The 19,403-nt window shown below is 45.8% G+C and overlaps 1 protein-coding gene across 2 annotated transcripts in view; it reads right to left on the minus strand.

The window, feature by feature from the left end:
* The window catches only part of CDHR3 (cadherin related family member 3), an 83,749-nt gene extending 74,751 nt beyond the window's left edge, over positions 1 to 8,998 (minus strand). The window contains exon 1 of one of the 2 annotated variants that reach the window (XM_072147176.1): positions 8,866 to 8,998. The gene's annotated coding sequence lies outside the window, so the exon portion shown is untranslated. Of the gene's footprint in view, positions 1 to 4,427; positions 4,523 to 8,865 lie in introns of those variants that run through there. The other variant, XM_072147177.1, reaches the window with a different exon arrangement.
* Between the last annotated feature and the right edge of the window lie 10,405 nt (positions 8,999 to 19,403).

Here is a 19,403-nt window from a genome sequence, read left to right on the forward strand (position 1 = left end):
CCGTACCGAGTCCCTGAAGCTCGTAGACAAGCCATTTCAGAAGAAGTTCAGAAGATGCTGAAGCTAGGGGTTATTGAGGAGTCCAAAAGTGAGTGGGCCAGTCCAATTGTTCTAATTCCCAAACCGGATGGGACGTTGCGATTTTGCAACGATTTTAGAAAATTGAATGAGGTGTCTAAGTTTGATGCCTACCCCATGCCCCGGGTGGACGAGCTTATTGAGAGACTAGGGGGTGCTCGGTACTTCACCACCCTGGATCTAACTAAAGGATACTGGCAGGTACCCCTGACAGATAGGGCTAAGGAAAAGACAGCCTTTGTTACCCCTGAGGGCCTTTTTCACTATGTTGTGTTACCGTTTGGGCTTCATAGGGCCCCCGCTACCTTTCAACGGTTAATGGACATAGTGTTAAAGCCACATAGGAGATACGCCTCTGCCTATCTAGATGACATTATCATCTACAGCCAAGACTGGGCGAGTCACTTGGCCAAGGTACAGGCCGTAGTAAACTCTCTAAGGGCAGCGGGCCTGACTGCAAACCCCAAGAAGTGTGCGCTGGGAATGGAGGAGACACACTATTTGGGGTATGTGATTGGTCGAGGTATAATTAAACCTCAGGTCAACAAGATTGACGCTATACAGGGTTGGCCTCAACCAGTGAGCACAAAACAAGTCAGGGCATTCCTGGGCATTGTCGGGTACTACAGACGGTTTATACCAAACTTTGCCACCGTGTCCGCTCCCCTGACAGACCTGCTGAAGGGTAAAAGGCCGGTCATGGTGCAATGGAATGAACAAGCAGAAGGTGCTTTTCAGGCCTTGAAGTCTGCGTTGTGTGGATCTCCTGTCCTCATTACGCCAAACTTCAAGAGAGAGTTTATTGTACAGACGGATGCGTCAGATGTAGGGCTGGGAGCGGTCCTGTCTCAGGAGGTGAATGGAGAAGAACACCCCATTACCTACCTGAGCAGGAAGCTCACGCCAGCAGAGAAAAATTACAGTATCGTAGAGAAGGAATGTCTGGCGATAAAGTGGGCATTAGAGTCCCTACGGTACTACTTGCTGGGACGACAGTTCCGTCTCATAACTGACCACTCTCCTCTCACGTGGATGAGTAGAACTAAGGAGAGGAATGGCAGGGTCACTAGGTGGTTCTTGTCCCTCCAAAATTTCAGCTTTACGGTGGAGCAAAGAGCCGGGAAACTACAGGGCAATGCGGATGCCAGGAGTTCGCCCCGGTGGGTCTGAACTGAGGGGGAGGGTATGTGAGAAAGTAAGAGGTATTGTGTGGGAAAACCGCTATCTGTCCTACAGGCAGATGAAATGCATGTGGTAAAAGCCCTGGGTTTGTCTGCAGTAACCCAAGGGTTAATGCAGACATATAGTAAGCAGGAATAGTCTGTTTTGTCTGTGTTGGCCTAGCTAACACAGACACATTTGTAATGTCCGTACTGGGCCTGCTTATTATGGAGTAGGGGTAGGCTGGTAGTGGGACTCCTACTCCACCCGGGCTTCGGTCCTGGGTTTGTGAATTGCCCACAGGTGCGGGTCACAGGCCTCGTTAGAGCCTGATTTAGTCTGCAGACCAGAAGCAGTAGGAGAGGCCCTACCTGGAGAGCTGAAAGCGAGATTGCATTCTCACAGCAAAGGTAACTGAGGGCCTCCTGTCTTACTGCTGGCCAAGAGGGGGTGCCAGGCAGCCTGGTACCCGGATAGCTAGGGTCCGCCAAATGTATTAGACAGCGCCTAGCCGGGCAGGAATTACTTTTATAATGTTTTTGCATGTGCCTAAGCCAAGGCTGAATTTGTGTTCTGTTTTGCAAGTGTGAATAAACACTTAAGTTGGACTTTTAAACCTGCGTGTGTCACTGCTTCCTGCACTGCTACCAGTCAACTACCAGAGCAATTCCCCACAATATATATATATATATATATATATATATATATATATATATATACACTCACCGGCCACTTTATTAGGTACACCTGTCCAACTGCTTAATTTCTAATCAGCCAATCACATGGCGGCAACTCAGTGCATTTAGGCATGTAGACATGGTCAAGACAATCTCCTGCAGTTCAAACCGAGCATCAGTATGGGGAAGAAAGGTGATTTGAGTGCCTTTGAACGTGGCATGGTTGTTGGTGCCAGAAGGGCTGGTCTGAGTATTTCAGAAACTGCTGATCTACTGGGATTTTCACACACAACCATCTCTAGGGTTTACAGAGAATGGTCCGAAAAAAGAAAAAACATCCAGTGAGCGGCAGTTCACCTTGATGCCAGAGGTCAGAGGAGAATGGGCAGACTGGTTCGAGCTGATAGAAAGGCAACAGTGACTCAAATCGCCACCCGTTACAACCAAGGTAGGCAGAAGAGCATCTCTGAACGCACAGTACGTCGAACTTTGAGGCAGATGGGCTACAGCAGCAGAAGACCACACCGGGTGCCACTCCTTTCAGCTAAGAACAGGAAACTGAGGCTACAATTTGCACAAGCTCATCAAAATTGGACAGTAGAAGATTGGAAAAACGTTGCCTGGTCTGATGAGTCTCGATTTCTGCTGCGACATTCGGATGGTAGGGTCAGAATTTGGCATCAACATTATGAAAGCATGGATCCATCCTGCCTTGTATCAATGGTTCAGGCTGGTGGTGGTGGTGTCATGGTGTGGGGAATATTTTCTTGGAACTCTTTGGGCCCCTTGGTACAATTGAGCATCGTTGCAATGCCACAGCCTACCTGAGTATTGTTGCTGACCATGTCCATCCCTTTATGACCACAATGTACCAAACATCTGATGGCTACTTTCAGCAGGATAATGCGCCATGTCATAAAGCTGGAATCATCTCAGACTGGTTTCTTGAACATGACAATGAGTTCACTGTACTCAAATGGTCTCCACAGTCACCAGATCTCAATCCAATAGAGCATCTTTGGGATGCGGTGGAACGGGAGATTCGCATCATGGATGTGCAGCCGACAAATCTGCGGCAACTGTGTGATGCCATCATGTCAATATGGACCAAAATCTCTAAGGAATGCTTCCAGCACCTTGTTGAATCTATGCCACGAAGAATTGAGGCAGTTCTGAAGGCAAAAGGGGGTCCAAACCGTTACTAGCATGGTGTACCTAATAAAGTGGCCGGTGAGTGTATATATATATAGCACCCCCCAGTGCATTTCATACCAATGTATCCCACTTTCCCACTCTGTTGTTATTAGGTTATATACAGCCCCTAATCATTTTATATACAGTGCCACCCTGACCAATCAATATATACAGCACTCTTTAATAAATATATACACATATTGGGGCATATTTATCAGGACCTGACGTGGCGCAGAGGCCCTGAAATAATCGCAAATGCTAGCTTATTGCTAGCACTTACGATTATTTGCCCCAATCCGCCACCTTCACGCCAGTGGGGCGTGAAGGGGCGTGAAGGGGGGGCGGGGGGGTGGTAGTGGCCCGGCGCGGGGCGTTACTGTCCCCACGCGTACGCACTTGCTGCCGCCTGCGACTTTTCATACGTGTATAGTCGCCGGCCGTGTTGCAGCGGTGGGGCTATCGCTCGTGCGCCAGCGTATGATAAATATGCCCCATTTTCTCTAAACAGCCCCGCTTAGTTGCATCTCCTCCATCTTATACAAAACTTTGCCCCACATATACAGCCATCCCTGCTTAGTTGTTATACTGTTCTCCATATACAGCAGCCCACTAGTTTTATTAAAATCCTGCTCCTGAATATAATCCATCAGCCCTGTTGAATTACTATTTGGCCCCAATATATAGCCCACCCACTCAGTTAAATTATATACAGCCTCCCATATACCCCCCCCCCAGTTTAATTACTACCAGGCCCCCAAATATAGATTCCCCCAAATCTGTTTTATTATATTCAGAAGCCCCCACACCCATGTCAATCATATACAGTCTCCTAAATAGCCACCTCCAATTTATTTTATTATATCTAGTCCATATATATTTCACCAAGCTCTTCTGTCAGCCGCAGCTCTGGGCAGAGAGACAGACGGTGTGACGTCATCACCCGCCGCCTGTGTCCCTATGTCACTCTGCATATAAATCGCACATGTGTCTTAAATAGACAGGTACGATTTATCTGGTGGGCCTTTGGGGCGGCAACGGGCGCCCGAATCGAACACATTAGAGCAGCAAATTTTACTGCTCCCCAAAGAGCTCTGCATTCTGCCTCCTGAGGCAAGATTTTCATATTGCCTCATGGCAGATGCGACCCTGATGGGACCACTGTCTCAAACATTAGAGTTATTAACACACTATGCCAACACGGATTATAAACTTGCCGTAATAAATGAATACAGTACAATTATGTAAGTTCGGGTGCTGCAGAATCAATGACAAGTCGGTGAAACCGCTTTAAAAACATGTGCCTCCTACAGATCTTACCGTGGAGGTTGCTACTGCTTTGATGTCGATGAAATCCACAGGAGGAATCTGCAGCAAATCTGTGTCATATAAAACTTGTTGCACGTGTATTCTTTGTGTTAGTAGAAGCAATACTGATGATAGCAGAAGTAGTTATAATGTTATATGAGTATGTATGTAAAAAAAAATCGTACCAGGATTTCGTATCAGCCAACTCGAGATGTCCTTTGATAAACCACGTGTCACTCGGTATACTCAGTGAAAAAATTAACAGAAACAACATCAGGTACTATCTCTTCTCCAAAATGGATATAGCTGTTAAGTGACAATATGAATAAACACTTTGGGGCACATTTACTTCCCTGTTCCCTGCGCAATCCCCGATCCCGACTGTCTGATGAGGATGAACTCTGCCGCAATTCATGTAGATCGTGTGCCCGATTTAACCTTCTTCTTCCTGGTGCATGTAAGTGCAACATCCCCCACCGGGGCCTAGCCTTTTCTTGGGGCCTGGAGACAGCCGGGGCCCGGAATACCGGAGTGGCTGGCAGTTGCGGCTTAGGCGCGCCAGTATCACGGTGCTTGGTATGGGGACCGGAGGGTTGTTCTACAGCCTGGCAGGTCTCCAGCAGGTGGTGTTGACAAGAAATGATGAGGGAGAGTCTGTTATAGCGGTTCTCCCTGGGGCAACCCTTTGGGGTCTGGAGTCCCTGTGTAGTGGATAGGGTGCCCGTGATGGTGACAGCCGTAATAGCAGGGATCAGACGAAGGCAGACGTTGTCTAAAAACTATTTACAGTTCTTTATTGGAACCAACAGGAACAGTGGATAACGTGCCCAAACGAATCTTAACAATGGTAGCAGGCTGGGGATGCACTTGGAGAGAGAGAACCACAGGGATTGATCACCAGCCTGGATGCAGGGGCAGGCTGGGAGATAGCTGTGTCCTAGTAGGATGCTTCAGCTTGTCCTGGGTTACTTCAGATATCACCCTTGAAGGTAGGATGGTACCCCTTTTCTCTCACTAACTCCTCCTTAGAGCCGCTCAGGCAATCAGCTGGCTCTCCTCCGTCTGACTAGACTGGTCTAATCTGGTTTACTGGCTGCACTGTACTGGTCTCCCTCAGAGACCAACTGAACTAGTCTCAGTAGTCTCACTAGTCTAACTGTACTAGTCTGTCTGACTAACTAGTCTCACTTAGAGACTGACTAGATTCACTCTGATCTCTAGTCTAACCAGGGGCGTAACTAGCAGAGGCTGGGCCCCATAGCAGACCATTGAATGGGGCCCCCTTCCCCTACATTTATACAATCAATCATTTTTACACTCATAGACCTGTCTACGCATTCATACATTAATACACACATACATTATATACAGCATACACACAGATATACAGCATATACAACATATACACATATATATAGCATATATGCACACACACATCTAGTATATACAGCATATATACAACACATATACACAAATATACAGCATATATTCACACTCATCTAGTATATATAGCATATACACAGATATACAGCATATATACACACGCATCTAGTGTATACAATACATACACACATATATACACACATCCAGTATATACACAACATACACACATATATACACACACACATCCAGTATATACACAACATACACACATATACACACACATCCAGTATATACACAACATACACACATATATACACACAGATCCAGTATATACACAACATACACACATATATACACACACATCCAGTATATACACAACATACACACATATACACACACATCCAGTATATACACAACATACACACATATATACACACACATATCCAGTATATACACAACATACACACATATACATACACATCCAGTATATACACAACATACACACACATATACACACACACATCCAGTATATACACAACATACACACACATCCAGTATATACACAACATACGCACATATACACACACACATCCAGTATATACACAACATATACACACACACATCCAGTATATACACAACATACACACATTTATACACACACATCCAATATATACACAACATACACATATACACTCACCGGCCACTTTATTAGGTACACCATGCTAGTATCGGGTTGGACCCCCTTTTGCCTTCAGAACTGCCTCAATTCTTCGTGGCATAGATTCAACAAGGAGCTGGAAGCTCCTCAGAGATTTTGGTCCATATTGACATGATGGCATCACACAGTTGCCGCAGATTTGTCGGCTGCACATCCATGATGCAAATCTCCCGTTCCACCACATCCCAAAGATGCTCTATTGGATTGAGATCTGGTGACTGTGGAGGCCATTTGAGTCCAGTGACCTCATTGTCATGTTCAAGAAACCAGTCTGAGATGATTCCAGCTTTATGACATGGCGCATTATCCTGCTGAAAGTAGCCATCAGATGTTACAGGGTACATTGTGGTCATAAAGGGATGGACATGGTCAGCAACAATACTCAGGTAGGCTGTGGCGTTGCAACAATGCTCAATTGGTACCAAGGGGCCCAAAGAGTGCCAAGAAAATATTCCCCACACCATGACACCACCACCACCAGCCTGAACCGTTGATACAAGGCAGGATGGATCCATGCTTTCATGTTGTTGACGCCAAATTCTGACCCTACCATCCGAATGTCGCAGCAGAAATCGAGACTCATCAGACCAGGCAACGTTTTTCCAATCTTCTACTGTCCAATTTCGATGAGCTAGTGCAAATTGTAGCCTCAGTTTCCTGTTCTTAGCTGAAAGGAGTGGCACCCGGTGTGGTCTTCTGCTGCTGTAGCCCATCTGCCTCAAAGTTCGACGTACTGTGCGTTCAGAGATGCTCTTCTGCCTACCTTGGTTGTAACGGGTGGCGATTTGAGTCACTGTTGCCTTTCTATCAGCTCGAACCAGTCTGCCCATTCTCCTCTGACCTCTGGCATCAACAAGGCTTTTCCGCCCACAGAACTGCCGCTCACTGGATGTTTTTTCTTTTTCGGACCATTCTCTGTAAACCCTAGAGATGGTTGTGCGTGAAAATCCCAGTAGATCAGCAGTTTCTGAAATACTCAGACCGGCCCTTCTGGCACCAACAACCATGCCACGTTCAAAGGCCACAAATCACCTTTCTTCCCCATACTGATGCTCGGTTTGAACTGCAGGAGATTGTCTTGACCATGTCTACATGCCTAAATGCACTGAGTTGCCATGTGATTGGCTGATTAGAAATTAAGTGTTAACAAGCAGTTGGACAGGTGTACCTAATAAAGTGGCCGTTGAGTGTATATAAACACACATCCAGTATATACACAACATACACACATATATACACACACATCCAGTATATACACAACATACACACATATATACACACACATCCAGTATATACACAACATACACACATATATACACACACATCCAGTATATATACAACATACACAAGTATACAGCATATACCCACACAAACACATATGGATACATTTACATGTGTTTACTCACCCACCTTCAGCTCAGCTCGGATGTCACTCAGTCGGGAAGGATGGACAGGTCTGTCAGACGCGTGGGCCGGAGCAGGCAGCAGGTGAGGCATTTGCAGGCCGGACCGGACCGCGAGGCGCACGGGCCGGGTCAGACTAGGCAGCGGGCGAGGCACACGGGCCGGGTCAGACTAGGCTGCGGGCGTCGCGCGGGCCGGGCCAGACTAGGCAGCGGGCGAGGCGCGCGGGCCGGGCCAGACTAGGCAGCGGGCAAGGCGCGCGCGGGGCAAGGCAGCATGTGAAGTGGGTGGGGCCGGCCGGACGATCTTCTGAAGCAGCAACCAGGGGCGGTACAGGGACGAGCAGGGAATTATACTTTGCTAATGATGTGCCCCCGCGCCCATCCCACTATCTCTCCGCCTACCTCATATGAGGCCTGCAGTCAGGGGCTGTAATGGGATGGGCCCGGAGGCATGTCATTAATACAGTATAATTCTACAGCTCATTAAATCACCATTTCGGCAACCTGCCAGAGGCAGGAAGCAACTTAATAAAAGTATACTTTCCCCGTCCATCACGGACCCCCCTGCGCCCGGGCCCAGTAGCAAGCGCTACGGCTGCTACGGCTGTTGTTACGCCACTGAGTCTAAGGCCGGCGCCACACAGGGCGCTTTGTCTGCGCTTGCAAGCGCAAACGCAGACAAAGTCGCGCCCACCGGGGCGGGCCTCGGCCCGATCGCATCGGCGTTTCTATGGAAACGCCTGCGATCGGGAACGAGCCGCCGGTGTTTCGCGTTAAATTAACGCAAAACACCGGCGGCTCGTTCCCGATCGCAGGCGTTTCCATAGAAACGCCGATGCGATCGGGCCGAGGCCCGCCCCGGTGGGCGCGACTTTGTCTGCGTTTGCAAACGCAGACAAAGCGCCCTGTGTGGCGCCGACCTAACTGTTCTTGTCAGACTAACCTGACTGGATTAACTCCAGTCTTCTTCTGACTGACTCCTGTCAGACTCACTTCACTAGCTGAACTGACCGTTGGCACTCTCCAACCGTCACTTCTCCTCAGCTCCTGGTCAGGTGGTGGTTACTCCTGCAATTACATCCCAGCTTACAATACAATATTATAACAGCTGTGATTGGCTGATGGAATGACATCACATTAAACAGGCAGGCTCTACCACTGCAGTGTTCCCCGTGTTATGTAGTGACCTGAAGTGGGGTTGATAAGACCCTACACAGGCTGCAAGCTACATATTGGGACGTATTCACAACAACCCCTCTGCCTTGTATCGGCAGGGGTGTTGCATAAGTGCATGACTTGCGGCACAAATTTAAATGTTAAATCCCGTGCGTAGTCCAAATCCGTCGGATCGTCCAACAGCCCGCCCCCCCCAAATTGTGTAGTGTGAAAGCCGGTGCGATTGTGACACAAAACGATCGCGTGCGACACAATCCCGGCGCGATCCCCGAAAAGTCGGGAAAACCGATGAAAATGTGGCGCGGGACCCTTAGTAAATAAGCCCCTTTGTGTTTGTTTCTATATGCAAATGTGTTACATAATTACAACATATATACTTACTAATAACTATATTTACTTAATACACTTACATATAATATATTTATATATAATTATTAAAGTATTAAGCGTATAGATGTTATATACAAAGCTGTAACAAAGTTATCGAGGAACATAGATGCCACCTGTAGACACTGGTCCATAGAAGAAGTAAATTAAGTCATGGAAAATACACACATCTGTTGCACAATGTAAACGTTGCCATGTGCAAACTCATTGAAAGAGTGAATTGCGCAACTCAAAGAAGCTTTGTTGAAAAAAAAAATGGCACTAAAGGAACAGATGGTAGAAATGCTGTCTATAATGAAGAGAGCTAGAGAACTCCCCTGAGGCACAGGGCAAGCGACACTGAAGCTATTGAGCAAGTGTATTTCACAAATGATGTATTCAGAATTCTGACTTCTACAAAAACAACAAAAACAAGGCTTAGGAAGAATAAAAAGCAACTATTATATAACATTCAACTAAATCATAAAAAATAGCATAAGAATTAAAAGGATCAAAGGAAGAGTTGAAAAGATGTCTGACACAAAATATGTCCATGGATACAATGAAGTGCTTTATAAAGGGCAGTTAAAGGGGTTTTCCCACAAAAGAAAATTCTCAAATCTCCATCCCCTAGTGATTTTTACACAATAAATATAATTTTAACCCCTCACTTTACAATTTTACTTAATGTTATGTTCAGCTCCTATTACTCCCTAGGCTGCTCAGTGCAAAATTCCAGAGTTTGGGCGGGGACTCTCTAAGCAGACACATTATAATCCATCTAGTTCTGTGTGGTGACAATGTGACAATTACATTATCAGGGTACAGGTGTATACAGGCAGTCCCCGGGTTACATACAAGATAGGGTCTGTAGGTTTGTTGTTAAGTCGAGTTTGTATCTAAGTCGGAACTGTATATTTTATCAAATAAAAATAGGATTCACCTCCACTATAAATAGTAAAAGGTAACAAAAATAAAGCCGGCTCACCCAACCTTCAGACCGTCTTGGCCGTACTCTCACTGTGGCAATGTCCTGGTGCTCGGAAAAGACGAACCATAGCCATGTAGCATAAGTGAAACAACGTGGAACCGGCACGGCAACGAAACACTCCACAGGGGTAATATGCCAAATTCTTCTTCTTTATTGAATAAAATTCAAACAACATGAGGAGACAACAACGGTTGACGCGTTTCGACGGTTACCCGTCTTAATCTTAACTTAATCTGGTTAAGATTAAGACGGGTAACCGTCGAAACGCGTCAACCGTTGTTGTCTCCTCATGTTGTTTGAATTTTATTCAATAAAGAAGAAGAATTTGGCATATTACCCCTGTGGAGTGTTTCGTTGCCGTGCCGGTTCCACGTTGTTTCATTTTTGTATATTTTATCATTGTAATCCCAGCCGAAACTTTTTTGGTCTCTGTGACAATTGGATTTTAAAAATGTTGGGTTGTCATAAGAATCAATATTAACACTAAAGCTTCATTACAGACACCTGTGATAACTGTTACAGCTGATCATTGTAGCCTAGGACTAAAGTACAATAAATTACCAATATCCAGAGGTCCGTTTGTAACTAGGGGTCGTATGTAAGTCGAGTGTTCTTAAGTAGGGGACCGCCTGTATACACTTTCATCTGGCTTCTGACATTGCACTAACACACTGACACATAGAAGAAGAGATGCGACAGATCAGAGATGATGAAATGCATGAGATGCCTATTACACAGAGGTATTACAGAGGCTGACAGACTTTTACACTGTCAGCACTTCTACATTTTGTTCTCACAGATATGTACCTACCTCCCCCTTCCCCAGAATCACTTATCACCTTGTAGTTTGCAGCTTATCTCTACTCGTGATCTACTGGCAGGAAGTGAATCAGTGATTGTGAACTTCGTGCTGTCCTGCAGGGTGGGGGGGGGGGCAGAGCAGAGAGACAGAAATCTCTGCTCCACACTGTCACACAGGAATCCAAGATGGCTTCCCCAACCCTAAGTGAGAAGTTACAAGGTCATGTCTAGGAGCAACTGAAATTGTGTACACCAGGACTGGTTAGACTTATATCTGTGAAATTTTTTTAATTTTTAATTTTTGTTAATAACATTGAATTAGAGAATGTGTTGTTTTGTTATCCTGAGTACATATAAGAAACTTGTCTTTGTGGGAATACCCCTTTAAGCCCCTTTTTATCAAATAAGCATCAAAAGTATATAATGGGAAATGGGCAAATATGTTTTAACAATGCACTGCCTACTAGATACAGTTAACTGTGGGCATAATTTGGAAACAACTACAATACAGTTCTGTGCTTATAAAGTGCATACATACACTCACCGGCCACTTTATTAGGTACACCTGTCCAACTGCTCGTTAACACTTAATTTCTAATCAGCCAATCACATGGCGGCAACTCAGTGCATTTAGGCATGTAGACATGGTCAAGACAATCTCCTGCAGTTCAAACCGAGCATCAGTATGGGGAAGAAAGGTGATTTGAGTGCCTTTGAACGTGGCATGGTTGTTGGTGCCAGAAGGGCTGGTCTGAGTATTTCAGAAACTGCTGATCTACTGGGATTTTCACGCACAACCATCTCTAGGGTTTACAGAGAATGGTCCGAAAAAGAAAAAACATCCAGTGAGCGGCAGTTCACCTTGATGCCAGAGGTCAGAGGAGAATGGGCAGACTGGTTCGAGCTGATAGAAAGGCAACAGTGACTCAAATCGCCACCAGTTACAACCAAGGTAGGCAGAAGAGCATCTCTGAACGCACAGTACGTCGAACTTTGAGGCAGATGGGCTACAGCAGCAGAAGACCACACCGGGTGCCACTCCTTTCAGCTAAGAACAGGAAACTGAGGCTACAATTTGCACAAGCTCATCAAAATTGGACAGTAGAAGATTGGAAAAACGTTGCCTGGTCTGATGAGTCTCGATTTCTGCTGCGACATTCGGATGGTAGGGTCAGAATTTGGCATCAACATTATGAAAGCATGGATCCATCCTGCCTTGTATCAATGGTTCAGGCTGGTGGTGGTGGTGTCATGGTGTGGGGAATATTTTCTTGGAACTCTTTGGGCCCCTTGGTACAATTGAGCATCGTTGCAATGCCACAGCCTACCTGAGTATTGTTGCTGACCATGTCCATCCCTTTATGACCACAATGTACCCAACATCTGATGGCTACTTTCAGCAGGATAATGCGCCATGTCATAAAGCTGGAATCATCTCAGACTGGTTTCTTGAACATGACAATGAGTTCACTGTACTCAAATGGCCTCCACTGTCACCAGATCTCAATCCAATAGAGCATCTTTGGGATGTGGTGGAACGGGAGATTCGCATCATGGATGTGCAGCCGACAAATCTGCGGCAACTGTGTGATGCCATCATGTCAATATGGACCAAAATCTCTGAGGAATGCTTCCAGCACCTCGTTGAATCTATGCCACGAAGAATTGAGGCAGTTCTGAAGGCAAAAGGGGGTCCAACCCGTTACTAGCATGGTGTACCTAATAAAGTGGCCGGTGAGTGTAAATAATAATAATATTATACATATTGTGACAAAGTCACTATTGAATTGGTGAGAAATTGAAGGTGTTTGTGTATTACAGCAACGACAATGTGAATTAGGTCAAACTGGAAGCTGTTTTTCATGTGTTGGTCTCTTGGAAGACCTGGTACAGGACCCTGACTGCAGGAGTGGAGACAGAAGTGTGATCACTGCTCCAGACCAAAGCTTCCACATTGCAATGGTTCTAACAATGCATCAGGTGCGCAATCCCTTAAAGAAGGGTATGGAGCAGTCAGAAGTGACTCTCTACCTGGAGACACAAAAGCTTGACTGTGTGAGAGCCACACGTGAGTGACACAGGGTTACTGAAAGTGTTTTTCATGCTGGCAGGGAGAAGCCTCCAGTGGCTAGTGAGGGACGCCAATTGTATAGTTAGAGCCGGACAGGCAAGGATTTTGTTTGATGTTTTGTTTGATACTGTTGTTTTTCTGGAATGAATGCACAGTTTCAACTTGAACCCTGCTGTCCATGAGAGCTTTGTCATTGCTGACCCCCACATTTGAGCTGAACCCGTACAATATACTATCTTAAAAACCTACCTAGATGCCCAGTCTACCCTAAACCTTAGTGACAACTGGTCGATTTCCTTCCTGCACCAAAGAGTAAATACGGAGACAAAGACAGGACAGCCACTGAAGAGTAGCTGACAAAATATGAGTCAGAAACAGGACAGCACAGCACAAAATCAATAGGCAAATGAAAAGTCAGGATGAAAGTATCCAATAGCAGAAAAATCAAGATAAACACTAGCTAACTCAAAATATGCAATCAAGGAGGAAGTAGAATGCAATTCTTTTATGAGATGTCAGAGCCCCACTTCAAAGAGTAATTGTTTCAGTTCTCTGACCTCCAGATAGGGTAGATAATAGGGAAGAAATGTGAATGTTGAATGGGCACAGATGTTACATTACCCACAATTTTATGGAGCCACCAGATACTCATTAGTCCCACCGGGATTGGAAGGATTCTGGTAATGATACATTTTGAGGAGACAAAATATAGAGATCTTTGCCAGAGACCCATGACTGCTCTTCAAGACCGTAGCCCTTCCAAAAACCCTGCCATTAGACAGAGTTCTAGCTGGTAACCATAAAGGCACTTTTGACCTGGCATATACCTGGCATACTGCTATGGTATATATGAGGCCCATGTGGGCCATCATTAAGACCTAGCCAATAGAGAAATACAGAGCACAGATTGGCAGAATACAAACAATTTATGTACAAGAGTGTTTCTAGGTGCTAAATCTGGAGAGAAGAGGCGTCATGAGCACAGAAGCAATTATGGCACCAAGGGACAATAATAATAATAATCTTTATTTATATAACGCCATCATATTCCATAAGCCTTTACAAATCCTAGGGAACACATGCGAATAAAATACTATGTTACAGATTACAAACAGTCATATGGAACTATCAGAGTGAGCTTGCAAGAGCTTACAGTCTATAAGGATGAGGGGTGACACAAGAGGTTTAAGAGCTTGTATAATGGTCCAGTCATTCTATATAAGGGAACAAAATAAAATAATTTTATAAAATGCTGCTGCTTGACCAGCCACTATCTTATATACAAGGTCAAAGGTATATGTGACTGGGAAAACCTTTTATATTGACAAAAATCAACACAAACTCTGAATAACTTGAGGCAAGCCACATGTATACCTGAGGGGTTGTGCAACTGATTCTCCCTCCTCAAATAAATGTAAAATCAATAAAGTTAACAGCAGTCCCAGAATCTATCAAGCCCTGCCCAGAAACAAATTTATACCCAAAACAACCTTTTTTTCTGACAATGACAATGGTTGCTTTTCTGTTATGCAGTGTAAGAGAACGTCCTGATGGACTGGAAGGAAAGACAAGGACAATGAGCCATAAGGCTAAAAGCCTTCCAAGCTGCCCCTGCCTAATTGGCCAACCTACTCTAAGCGGTAGGTGATAACCGGTTGACATTTCCTTCCTTAGCAGTGTATAAAAACACCACCCTTGAGCTACAAAGCCCCTAGGTGGAGGGAATAAACAGATAAATATATGTTCCTTTGTACTTTCAAACTATTTATCCTATTAAGGGTAAATTTAAACTATAGAATCCCATAACCTAAAGCCTCCCAGCTATGAATATGGGAATTGCATCCCAACGATATGGTGTGTGGTTTGCAAAGCAAAATTCAATAGTGTTCATAGAGTTTTAGCATTATTGTCTTTCTAACACTTTCCCCGGAGGCTCAAAACAAATGGCAGTGAGGCCCCGCTCAAATCTCAGCAAATTTGAATTGAAGTGACAGCAATCCACACCTGGCAACATGCCAGAATTAAAAGGAAGCTGTCTCATAATAACCATAGGAATGCAACTGGCCATAGACAAAGAAACTATTATGGTTGTTTATATGCTCCTTTCTGGGTTCTGGCCTGAAATACAAAAGATCCAAAAAAATGGATGTTTCACACTTGTTTACCTCACAAAGACTTGGCCGTTTGTTTAACAGCTTCAGAGAACAGAGGGAAAGCTAGGAGACATACACTCAACAGCAATTTTATTGATCTTTTAGTAATTTAAGTAGATTTCTCAAACTGAATGGGGCCCCCTTCCCACTTAAAAAATGTACATATTTGTATACTCACACCTGTGAATTTCAATCACACAATCGTCTGATGGCCCGCCCCCCGAGTTGTGTCGCATGAAACGGAAATCGCTGGGATGTCCGATGAAAGTGTGTGTGCGCAGGGCCCTTAGTAAATAAGCCCCAATATGTATATAAAGGTGCACATCCTCCATTCTTTAGTGAGTCAGGCCAGATGCGGGCCCCATAACAGCTGCTATGGCTGCTGTCACTGTAGTTCCGCCCCCGCTTACAAGCTACAACCTAATGTGTTGGCAAAATGAAGGATGATCAATGTCTAGGCTGAGCTGAGTATATTTATATCTAATCTTGGGGTAAATGAGTTTTTATAATTTTTTGTAAAAATCAGTAACCTCGGCTCCATTCCTGACTTCGCTCCTTTGCTGCCTGCCCTGACCTTCTGCCTGACTACGACTCTGTGCCTGCCTTCTGATTATGTATCTTGCCTTGGCCAACGATGCAGAAAAAGTCGCGCCTGTGGATCGACCTGGTGGTACCATGCTATAGCAAGTCCAACCTGCTTTGCGGCGGGCTCTGGTGAAAATCGTGTGCCACTTATATTCCCCTCCCAGGTGTCGACTTACATCAATGTCTGCGGTGGTCCAGTGGGTCCATGTCCCACAACGGTCGTGTGAATTCAGCCTGAGTGATTCCAATTAAGCTTTCACTATTCAATGGTTACTGCATTGCCCTGCCTCCTTGTTCCTGATTGACAGGTCTCACTAGGACAGTCTGATTTGTGGAACAATTAGAGAGAGAGCTCTATTACATCATTGGCTACTTCATGTCATCTGACCAGGGTGACATAATCTAAGGTCCTGTTACATTTGCACAGTCTAACCGTTGTATGTATCTGATCACATGAAATCACAGCAGCCTCAATGGAGGATTGTGGAGGAGTAGAAGTCGATTCTATGATCATGCCATGATACTGCCATGTGATTACCAGTGGCGGATTAAGTGTCCCCTGGGCCCTGGTCTGTTCACATAACTGGGTCTCCCCCCTAATGCAAACCCTTTACAGAAATGTTCACATCACAGTCCCCCTTTACAGAAATTTCCACAATAGATCCCCCTTTTAAGGAAATGTCCACAGCAGACCCCCAGTTTAATGAAACATCCACAACAGAGCCCCCTTTACAGAAATGTTCACAGCAGAGCCCCTCTTTACAGAAATTTCCACAGCAGAACCAGTGGCGTAACTAGGAATTAGTGGGCCCCATAGCAAACTTTTGTATGGGGCCCTGCCTTCCCAACCACAGCACCGCCTCTGCCTGTTTTGCACATATATAAGGGTCCATATATAATTCCTGTATGTCAGCCCTGCCACACAGAACACAGAAATCCTTGTATTATTTTTTTATATATTACAAGAATTTTCATCTTCTGCAAGGTGTGGGTCTATGGGACATACAGGCCTGTATTCACAGGGTGAACAAGTCCAGGGACCCTATCACAGCCTCCCCTCATTAATATCAAGTCCAGCAGTGGCCTCCCTTCACTAAAAACATGTCCCAGTAGCGTCTTCCCCTCAATAATAATAACATGTCCAGCAGTGGCCTCCCTTCACTAATAACATGTCCAGCAGTAGCTTCCCCTCACTAATAACAGGTACAGCAGCGGCCTCCCTTTACTAATAACATGCCCAGCATCATCCTCCCTTCACTAATAACATGACCAGCAGTGGCCTCCCCTCACTATCAACATGTCCAGCAGTGGCCTCCCTTCACTAATAACATGTCCAGCAGTGGCCTCCCCTCACTATTAACATGTCCAGCAGGGACCTCCCCTCACTAATAACATGTCCCAGCAGCGGCTTCCCTTCACTAATAACATGGCAAGAAGCGGCCTCTCTTCACTAATAACATGCCCAGCATCATCCTCCCTTCACTAATAACATGACCAGCAGTGGCCTTCCCTCACTAATAACATGTCCAGCAGCGCCCTAACTTTACTAATAACACGTCCAGCAGTGGCCTCCCTTCACTAATAAGATGTCCAGCAGTGGCCTCCCCTCACTAATAACATTTCCAGCAGCAGCCTCCCCTCATTAAAAACATGTCCAGCAGCAGCCTCCCCTGGCTAATAACATGTCCAGCAGCGGCCTCTCTTCACTAATAACATGCGCAGCAGCAGCCTCCCTTTACTAATAACATGCCCAGCATCATCCTCCCTTCACTAATAACATGACCAGCAGTGGCCTTCCCTCACTAATAACATGTCCAGCAGTGGCCTCCCTTTACTAATAACACGTCCAGCAGTGGCCTCCCTTCACTAATAACATGTCCAGCAGTGGCCTCCCTTCACTAATAAGATGTCCAGCAGTGGCCTCCCCTCACTAATAACATTTCCAGCAGTAGCCTCCCCTCATTAAAAACATGTCCAGCAGCAGCCTCCCCTGGCTAATAACATGTCCAGCAGCGGCCTCTCTTCACTAATAACATGTCCAGCAGTGGCCTCCCTTCACTAATAAGATGTCCAGCAGTGGCCTCCCCTCACTAATAACATGTCCAGCAGTGGCCTCCACTCACTAATAACATGTCCAGCAGCAGCCTCCCCTCATTAAAAACATGTCCAGCAGCAGCCTCCCCTGGCTAATAACATGTCCAGCAGCGGCCTCTCCTCACTAATAACATGTCCAGCAGCGGCCTCCCCTCACTAATAACATGTCCAGCAGTGGCCTCCCTTCACTAATAAGATGTCCAGCAGTGGCCTTCCCTCACTAATAACATGTCCAGCAGCAGCCTCCCCTCATTAAAAACATGTCCAGCAGCAGCCTCCCCTGGCTAATAACATGTCCAGCAGCGGCCTCCCTTCACTAATATCACGTCCAACAGTGGCCTCCCTTCACTAATAAGATGTCCAGCAGTGGCCTCCCCTCAATAATAACATTTCCAGCAGTAGCCTCCCCTCATTAAAAACATGTCCAGCAGCAGTCTCCCCTGGCTAATAACATGTCCAGCAGCGGCCTCTCTTCACTAATAACATGTCCAGCAGCGGCCTCCCCTCACAAATAACAAGTCCAGCAGCAGCCTCCCCTCACAAATAACAAGTCCAGCACTGGCCTCCCTTCACTAATTACGTGTCCAGCAGTGACCTCCCTTCACTAATAACATGTCCCAGCAGCGACCTCTCCTCACTCATAACATGTCCCAGCAGCGGCCTCCCCTCAGTAATAGCATGTCCCAACAGCGGCCTCTCTTAAAAATAATAAACTTATACAATTACCCTACAGCTATCTGTATAGGGTATAAACTTACCAGTAGAAGTGGAGATGTCTCTTCTCTGTCTCTCCTCTTCAATGTGGCGGCTCCTCCAGCTCATTATGTCGTGACCAGGGCAGGCAATTCAAACAGTGGGCGGACAGCAGGCCCTGGCAGGACTAGTAAGCTCCGGGGGCAAGGACATAGAAATCGGCGTGCATACATGATGCATGATGCTGTGGGCGTAGGATGGCAATTGGTTCGAGTGCATGCCTTGCAGCCTGCGCATGGGTCAGCAGGGCCTGTGAGCACAGCACAAATTATACTTTACGTTTCTTCCGTGCACCACAGTCCCCTGGAGCCCCTGGGTCCTGGCTACGGCTGTAGTTATGCCACTGAGCAGACCCTTCCCCTTTAATGAAATGTCCACAGCAGAGCCCCTGTCTAAGGAAATATCCACAGTAGAGCCCCCTCTAATGCAATGTGCACTGTAGAGCCTTCCCCCATAAATGAAATGTCCACAGCAGAGCCCCCCCCATAATT

The sequence above is a fragment of the Engystomops pustulosus genome, chromosome 4 (assembly GCF_040894005.1).
Source record: "Engystomops pustulosus chromosome 4, aEngPut4.maternal, whole genome shotgun sequence".
In the NCBI taxonomy this organism is placed as follows: domain Eukaryota; kingdom Metazoa; phylum Chordata; class Amphibia; order Anura; family Leptodactylidae; genus Engystomops; species Engystomops pustulosus.